This window comes from Haematobia irritans, chromosome 1 (genome assembly GCF_050003625.1).
Source record: "Haematobia irritans isolate KBUSLIRL chromosome 1, ASM5000362v1, whole genome shotgun sequence".
NCBI classification, from domain to species: domain Eukaryota; kingdom Metazoa; phylum Arthropoda; class Insecta; order Diptera; family Muscidae; genus Haematobia; species Haematobia irritans.
Window position 1 is genome coordinate 83,976,631 of NC_134397.1, and position 10,223 is coordinate 83,986,853.

The window sequence follows — 10,223 nt, forward strand, 5'->3', positions numbered from 1 at the left end:
ACAGTGGTTTCAATTGCCACATTATGTCATTGCGGTGTACATGCGAAGATGGAGAGTCACGGTGGAAGGCCTGTACAAAATCGACATCGATCACTTTCAGCCAGTAATCCTTTAGGTATAAATTCAATATTACGACATGTCTATGTCAAGTCTAGCGCACGGGTGCATTTTGGTTTTACAGAGTTAGTTTTATAATCTCTCTCTTTGTATTTATAATACAAATTGCTAGGCGACAAGTAACATGATCACTCCAAACATGTTTCAAGAGCAATATGTCATTTTTAGCGGTGAACATGAAATATTTTTGTCGCAAAAATGTTGTTTTCTCGACAAACATATACATGGTCGCCGAAATCAGGTACATAATTTTCGATTTTTAAAGCGCATCCCGGAATCCTCCATCAAGTTTTTCCACTTCCGGTGCAGTCCTTTTGTACAAGTCTTAGTACGAATTAGTTTTAAGTTAAAAATATTTGACATGTTCTTGAAGACATGTTTTGGACAATTAAAGAATAGAAATCCCAAAAAAGTAAAAATAAAAAAAAAAATCCCCGCTGGGATTTGAACCTGTGCCGTTTGACTTTTTCACTTCCACGGAATTTCTTTTGAGAAGGTTTTGCAAATTACGATAATTTTAAATTTTTTGTTGATGTTTAATTTATGCAAAAATCTATGACGAAAAACAAAATAAAAACAAGTATATACGACCGTAAGTTCGGCCAGGCCGAAGCTTATGTACCCTCCACCATGGATTGCGTAGAAACTTCTTCTAAACACTGCCGTCCACAATCGAATTACTTAAGTTGCGGTAATGCTTGCCGATGGCAAGGTATCTTAAAACCTCCTAACACCGTCTTCTAAATTGTATGTAAGTCCATACGTGGTATATATTAAATCAAAAAAGATCGATTAAATACGTATATAATTCAGTTTGACAACATTTTCTATAGAAATAAAATTTTAACAAAATTTTCTATAGAAATAAAATTATGACAAATTTTCTATAGAAATAAAGTTTTGACAAAATTTTCTATAGATATGAAATGTTAACTAAATTTTCTATAGAAATAAAATTTTGACAAAATTTTCTATAGAAATAAAATTTTGGTAGATTATTTTTAGCTCGAGTGGCTACCATGATTATGAACCGATATGGACCAATTTTGGTGTGATTGTAGATCGGCTATATATAACTATATATGGACCAATATATATAACTATATATGGACCTTCACCACTACTGTGGTACAGGGTATAATAAGTTTGTGCATTTGTATGTAACGCCAAGAAGGAAAAGTCTGAGACCCATCGTTTAGTATACCGATCGTCTTAGAATTAAATTCTGAGTCGATTTAGCGATGTCCGTCTGTCTGTCTGTCTGTCTGTCTGTCCGTCTGTCTGTCTGTCTGTCTGTTGATGTATTTTATGAGTCTCGAAAAACTTGCAAAATATCATCCAAATCGGTTCAGATTTAGATATAGCTCCCATATATAGCTTTCGCCCGATTTACACTCCTTTGTCCACAGAGGCCAATTTTTTGCTCCGATTTAGTTGAAATTTTGCACAGGGAGTAGAATTAGCATTATACCTATTCGTGTCAAATTTGGTGGAAATCGGTTCAGATTTAGATATAGCTCCCATATATAGCTTTCGCCCGATTTACACTCATATGACCACAGAGGCCAATCGTTTACTCCGATTTAATTGAAATTTTGCACAGGGAGTAGAATGAGCATTGTAGCTATGCGTGCCAAATTTGGTTGAAATCGGTTCAGATTTAGATATAGCTCCCATATATAGCTTTCGCCCGATTTACACTCATATGACCACAGAGGCTAATTTTTTGCTCCGATTTAGTTGGAATTTTGCACAGGGAGTAGAATTAGCATTGTTGCTATGCGTGCCAAATTTGGTTGAAATCGGTTCAGATTTAGATATAGCTCCCATATATATGTTTTTCTGATTTCGACAAAAATGGTCAAAATACCAACATTTTCCTTGTAAAATCGCCACTGCTTAGTAGAATAGTCGAAAAAATGACTCTAATTTTCTTAAACTTCTAATACATATATATCGAGCGATAAATCATAAATAAACTTTTGCGTAGTTTCCTTAAGATTGCTTCAGATTTAAATGTTTCCCATATTTTTTACTAACATTGTGTTCCACCCTAGTTCATTAGCCGACTTAAATTTTGAGTCTATAGATTTTGTAAAAGTCTATCAAATTCTGTCAAAATCGAGTGATATTTAAATGTATGTATTTGGGACAAACCTTTATATATAGCACCCAACACATTTGACGGATGTGATATACATACTATCGAAAATTTAGATCTATAAAGTGGTGCAGGGTATAATATAGTCGGCCCCGCCCGACTTTAGACTTTCCTTACTTGTTTTTTACTAACATTGTGTTCCACCCTAGTTCATTAGCCGACTTAAATTTTGAGTCTATAGATTTTGTAAAAGTCTATCAAATTCTGTCAAAATCGGGTGATATTTAAATGTATGTATTTGGGACAAACCTTTATATATAGCACCCAACACATTTGACGGATGTGATATACATACTATCAAAAATTTAGATCTATAAAGTGGTGCAGGGTATAATATAGTCGGCCCCGCCCGACTTTAGACTTTCCTTACTTGTTTTCAAATGGATCGTCACCAAATTTGGCAAAAGGTAATCTTTTTCATCGTCCTTCAAGTCTGCAAAATTTCATCCAAATCGGTTCAGATTTAGATATAGCTCTTATATATATGTATCGCCCGATTTCCCCAAATTTGGCCACAAAACCTTATTTTATCAACCGATCTTACTCAAAGTTGGCTAAATGTAATCTTCCATAGCACTAACTATATGTGCAAAAAATCATCGAAATCGGTTCAGATTTAGATATAGCTCCCATATATATGTATAGCCCGATTTTCCCAAATTTGGCCATAGAACCCTTATTTATTAACCGATCTTACTCAAAGTTGGCTAGATCCAGCCCCCTATAGTACTAACGGTATGTGCAAAATTTCATCGAAATAGGTTCAGATGTAGAAAAATTCGCCCCTAATAACCTTATTTTTGACCATAGAGGCCTCATTTCTTAACTGATCTTACTCAAATTTTGCACAAGGTAACCTTTTGTGGTATTAATCAAACCCGCAAAATATAATGCAAATTGGTTCAGATTTACATATAGCTTCCATATATATGCATCGCTCGATTTTCGCAAATTTGGCCATAATACTCTTATTTATTAACCACTGTTACTCAAATTTAAAATTTTGATGTATTTTATGATCGTTTTTATACGTACTTGTAGCTCTTACATAAGAATATTGCTCGATTTTTACAAATTTGGATTTATCACCCACCCTAATTGAACGATTTTCTCTTTTTTAATAATAGGCTCAATATTAGTGGCATACTAACTCCGTAGGTGCAATATCAACTATTGCCAGTGTTGCTAGAAGTAGGGGAAATTCCCTATATGTAGGGTTTTTCTAATATTTAGCGTCTTGTAGGGACGTAGGGCCACAATGTAGGGACATTTTCACTCAACACAATTTGTAATAATTTTTACATTTTGGTGGCTCTAGAGGAGGAAAATAGAAGCCGGCAAGGCTTGATCTTTAACAATGTGTGGTAACAACAGTTACCACTCGTGCAAAAAAAAATCTAACAAAATTTGAGGATTACCACAAATCTCCCAAACAAATATTTCTATAGAAATTTTTGTCAAAACTTTATTCCTGTAGAAAATTTTGTAAATATTTTATTTGTATAGAAAATTTTGTCAAAATTTTATTTCTATAGCAATTTTTTTCAAAACATTATTTCTATAAAAAATTTTCTCAAAATTTTATTTCTATGGAATTTTTTCTCAAAATTTTATTTCTATAGAATTTATTGTCGAAATTTTATTTCTATAGAAAAATTTCTCACAAAAATTTGTTTATAGAAACTTTTCCAAAATTTTATTTTTATAGAGATTTAATAAAAAAAAAGGAAAAATTACTATTTTGGGTAGAATTGTACAGATTCATGTTTTAAGATGCATATTGATGTTTTAAGATAATAAAGTACTTAGAACCATTTTTGTTTTGTAAAATTTTTTAAATTTAACGAAAAATATTGTAGGGAAAATTGTATGGGTAAGTAGGGAACTTTTATTGTCCTTGTAGGGTAAACCGAACATTTTCCCTGGCAACATTGACTATGAGCTATAGTCGGATTGAGACAAAGCACCCATAAACATGTACCCCTTAATTTTCTTAAATATGCAACTGCGGTTTATCTCCCAGACCTATATCAATGTTACCCCACAAATGTTTATGATTACTAATTCAGTAAGGGTGGTTTAGGGTATGATATAATCGTCCCCGCCCGACTTTCTACTTTACTTACTTGTTTTTTTTTTTTTCATAATAATAAAGAACATCTCAGGAAGCAGTTAGAATGTCATGCCGTGGTGTCTTATTAGGTTAATGAATGGCGGTGGTGGCTGAGTGTGGTAATAAGTCGTACTGTTATTGTGCCAACAGATGCATGTTCAACCCCCGGTGGAAAGGAAGAAGTTTTTCAATTTGTAACAAGTATATACGGCCGTAAGTTCGGCCAGGCCGAAGCTTATGTACCCTCCATCATGCACTAATAGGAAAAGTTTCGTTATATTAACGAAATGTGTCGTTAAAAGTCAGCCAATGAAACAAATTCGTTAATACAACGAAATATTTCGTTATTATAACGAATTTTCTATTAATTAACGTAACGTTTCGTACTATTAACGAATATTTTCATTGTATTAATGAAAACGTTTCGTTATATCAATGAAAATTTTTCGTTGGCTGAGTTTTAATGAAATTTTCTTTGTGTGTGGATTGCGTAGAAAGTTCATCTAAAGACTGCCATCTACAATCGAATTACTTAAGTTGCGGTAACGCTTGCCGATGGCAAGGTATCTTAAAACCTCCTAACACCATCTTCTAAATTGTATGTAAGTCCATACGTGGCATATATTAAATCAAAAAAGATCGATCCAATACGTATATAATTCAGTTTGACAAAGTAAACATAAAATTTTGACAAAATTTTCTTTTTTCTAGAAATAAAATTTTGACAATGATGAAAATTTTATTATGAACCGAATAAAATTTTAACAAAATTTTCTCTCGAAATAAAATTTTGACAAAATTTTCTATAGAAATAAAATTTTGACAAAATTTTCTATAGAAATAAAATTTTCGGTTTATATGGGGGCTATATATAATTATGTACCGATGTGAACCAATTTTTGCAAGGTTGTTAGAGACCATATACCAACACCATGTACCAAATTTCAGCCGGATCGGATGAAATTTGCTTCTCTTTTAGGCTCCGCAAGCCAAATCTGGGGATCGGTTTATATGGAGGCTATATATAATTATGGACCGATGTGGACCAATTTTTGCATGGTTGTTAGAGACCTTATACCAACACCATATGCCAAATTTCAGCCGGATCGGATGAAATATGCTTCTGTAAGAGGCTCCACAAGCCAAATCTGAGGGTCCCTTTATATGGGGGCTATACGTAAAAGTGGACCGATATGGCCCATTTTCAATACCATCCGACCTACATCGATAACAACTACTTGTGCCAAGTTTCAAGTCGACAGCTTGTTTCGTTCGGAAGTTAGCGTGATTTCAACAGACGGACGGACGGACATGCTTAGATCGACTCAGAATTTCACCACGACCCAGAATATATTTCGATGTGTTACAAACGGAATGACAAAGTTAATATACCCCCATCCTATGATGGAGGGTATAAAAATTAAGTAATAAGAAAATAAAAGTGTAACAAAACTTACTGATAAAAATAAACAGTTAAATAGGAAAATAAATGTTTTTTTAGTTTTTTAAATTTCTTTATCCAAATGAACTTCCAAGGCACAACCTCTAAAATAATGCAAAGGATCCAAAAATTGAGTACTTCCGTCCTATAACAAGCCAATGTAAAATTTATTGGAGATGATCCAAGTTTGCATTACATCCGGAAAGTTTGCATTACATCGAAAATTGTGGATCCAAACTACATTTTTGTAAGCTCTTTTTTGCTGGGATTCCAAGGACATCAGGTGTATCACACAGAAAAAGGTCCGTTCTTAAACTAACGCTAATTTGAACTTATTTTCATTGCAAATAAAGTTATATGTTTGTAGTTAAATTTTATTTAACTAAATAAATTTTCCACAGTTCCATGAATTTTTCTGTTTTTAAGTATATTAGTGGCCTACTAATTGTGTAGATGTAAAATCAAGTATGTATATATACAACAAATTGTTTTCTTACATGCAATAATTGTTTAAAAGAAAAAAATGCATATAAGAAACACAAAATTACCGGATTGTCTGACTTTCTTATACACTAATAGAAAAAGTTTCGTTATATTAACGAAATGTGTCTTTAAAAGTCAGCCAAAGAGACAAATCCTTTAATACAACCAAATTTTTGGTCATTATAACGAATTTTCTGTTAACCAACGTAACATTTCGTACTATTAACGGATATTTTCATTGTATTAATAAAAATACTTAGTTATATCAATGAAAATTTTTCGTTAACTCAATTTTAATGATTTTTTTTTGTGTATGCGTTAGGTTAGGTTTGATAAGCTAAATTTTCCATTGCTCGCTTGAGCCCTGTGTGTAGCAGTAAGAATATTAAACAGGCCAGCAAAATCAGAATTTTCAACGCTAGCGATGTAACTCATGCTGCACTGGAGTGAAATTCCAGGGAAGAAGAAGAGGACGCCCTAAATCTACATGGCGCAGATCAATAACGCAAGAAACCTCTAAATCTTTTAGCGAACTTACACAAAAAAATAAATTCGTTTATTTTATGAATAGTGTAGGTTTTCATTGTTTACGAATGTATACATAATATTAATGAAATGTTTAATATTATAAATGAAGTATACATAATTTTCGGCATTGAAAAATATATATTTTTACATAATATATACTAAAAACGTATTTTTGCAAAAAGAATTAATTAATTTTATAAAGCCTAGATTTAAAGACATAACTCGCTAACATATAAATCTCTCAAAAGTAAGTCACAATATATGATTATTAAATTACTTAATTTATCAGTAAATATTATTTCCTACTGTATATAAATTATATTTCAAAGATCTTAACAAAAAACAAGTGTATACGGCCGTAAGTTCGGCCAGGCCGAATATTATATATCCTCCACCATGGATTGCGTAGAAACTTCTACGAAAGACTGTCATCCACAATCGAATTACTTGGTTGTGGTATCTTAAAACTTCTTAACATCGTTTTCTAAATTGTGAGTTAATCCATACGTGGTATATATTAGACAAAAAAGGTATGTGTAGGTAAGTCTGCAATAATTACGAATCGATATGGAATTTTGCACGGTACGTAGAGAGCCAGAATTGAAATATGAGGGTCGCTTATATGGGGGCTATATAGAATTACTAACTTGACATGGACCACTTTTTGTGTGATTGGGGATCGATTTATCTGAGGGCTATATATAACTATAGACCGATAAGGACCTAGTTAGGCATGGTTGTTAACGCCCATATACTAGCACAATGTACCAAATTTCAACTGACTCGGATGAAATTTGCTCCTCCAAGAGGCTCCAAAACCAAATCTCGGGATCGGTTTATATGGGGGCTATATATGATTATGGACTGATTTGGACCACTTTTGGCATGGTTGTTAAATATCATATACTACCACCACGTACCGAATTTCAACCAGATCGGATGAATTTTGCTTCTCCAAAAGGCACAAGAGGTCAAGTCTGGGGATCGGTTTATATGGGGGCTATATATAATTATGGACTGACATGAACCAATTCCTGCATGGTTGTTGGATACCATATACTTACATCACGTACCAAATTTCAACCGAATCGGATGAATTTTGCTATTCCAAGGGGCTACGGAAGTCAAATCTGGAGATCGGTTTATATGGGGCCTATATCTAATTATTGACCGATTTCGACCAATTTTTGCATGGGTGTTTAAGGCCATATATTAACACCACGTACCAAATTTCAACTGAATCGGATGAATTTTGGTCTTCCACGAGGCTCCGGAGGTCAAATCTGGTGATCGGTTTATATGGGGGCTATATATAATTATGGACCGATGTGGACCAATTTTTACATAGTTGTTAGAGACCATATACTAAACCATGTACCAAATTTCAGCCGGATCAGATGAAATTTGCTTCTCTTAGAGGCTCCGCAAGCCAAATTGGGGGATCGGTTTATATGGGGGCTATATATAATTATGGACCGATGTGGACCAATTTTTGCGTGGTTGTTAGAGACCATATACTAACACCATGTAGTATATGGTCTCTTTCATCCGATCCGGCTGAAATTTGCTTCTTTTAGTGGCCTCGCAAGCCAAATCGGGGGATCGGTTTATATGGGGGCTATATAATTATGGACCGATGTGGACCAATTTTTGCATGGTTGTTAGAGACCATATACTAACATCATGTACAAAATTTCAGCCGGATCGAATGAAATTTGCTTCTCTTAGAGCAATCGCAAGCCAAATTTGAGGGTCCGTTTGTATGGGGGCTATACGTAAAAGTGGACCGATACAGCCCATGTGCAATACCATCTGACCTACATCAATAACAACTACTTGTGCCAAGTTTCAAGGCAATAGCTTGTTTCGTTCGGAAGTTAGCGTGATTTCAACAGACGGACGGACGGACACTAGTAGAAAAAGTTTCGTTATATTAACGAAATGTGTCGTTAAAAGTCAGCCAATGAAACAAATTCGTTAATACAACGAATTTTTTCGTTAATATAACGAATTTTCTGTCAATCAACGTAACGTTTCGTACTATTAACGAATATTTTCATTGTATTAATGAAAATGTTTCGTTATATCAATGAAAATTTTTCGTTGGCTGACTTTTAATGAAATTTTCTTTGTGTGGACGGACATGCTCAGATCGACTCAGAATTTCACCACGACCCAGAGTATATATACTTTATGGGGTCTTAGAGCAATATTTCGATGTGTTACAAACGGAATGACAAAGTTAATATACCCCCATCCTATGGTGGAGGGTATAATAATACACTACCAATGACTACACTCAAATGCAATAATTGGTTGGGTTTCATTAATATAACGTTTGTGTTCATTTATACAACGTCCGCCTTTCATTCATATAATGAAAAAACTGGGTTCATACATTGAATGATTTTCATTCATAAAACTTATAAGCTGCATCCATACAATGAATAAATTTCATTTATACAACGAATAATAAGGCTACGTAATAGCAACGTAATTATTCGTTAATACTACGAAATGTATTCCATAAAGGGTTTCGTAAATATAACGTAAAATTACGTTGTTATAACGAAATGCTACGTTGGCTGACTTTTAATGAAGAATTTCATTAATACAACGTAGAAATTCATCGTATTAACGAAACGTTTTCTACCAGTGTACATAGGCTACCAACCAAATGACATACGAAAATTTATGATAAAAGACGTATTTAACAGAAAAGAAAACAATTGTATAGACAATTATACCACAAAAACAAAACTGTTTTCTAATTATCTCCACGACCTGCTGGAATTGGGTTTCCCATATATTCCTCATTTCCATATGATTTGTTTCGTCTACACTTGCTGTAATATAAAAAGAATTTAGAAACATATATTCGATTTCATCGTATTATATAATATCCCCTTCTGTTCGGGCGGGAAGCTGAAGTACGAACCCTCCGTTTTCAATGCAAACACACATTCCGTCTTATGTCGATTTGTGACTTTGCAAGCATATCCATTTATTGATTTACTAAAATCAAATCAGGATACTCGTAGTAATTGAAGTGTTGTTAATTCAGAACATCATTGCACTGGTGTTCTATCCAGCAGTGTTGCCAGTATTTTTCGGACTCTTGTCCCCAAAATAAGACGCTTCCATCCCCAAAAATCCCCAATTTAACTTAAAATCCCCAATACAGTTTTTGGCAAGTTTTTTGAAAAAAGGAATAGGCTCTGCTGTGAAAAATCCGTCATAATCTAAAAATTGTAAAAATATACAATCCCTCATCAGAATTAATTATTGGTATAAAGAGTCATCGAATTTGTGTCTTATGCAAATAATCTTCTAAATGCTCGAGAAATAAAAATAGAAGTTGGGTCAACATGCATAGTTAT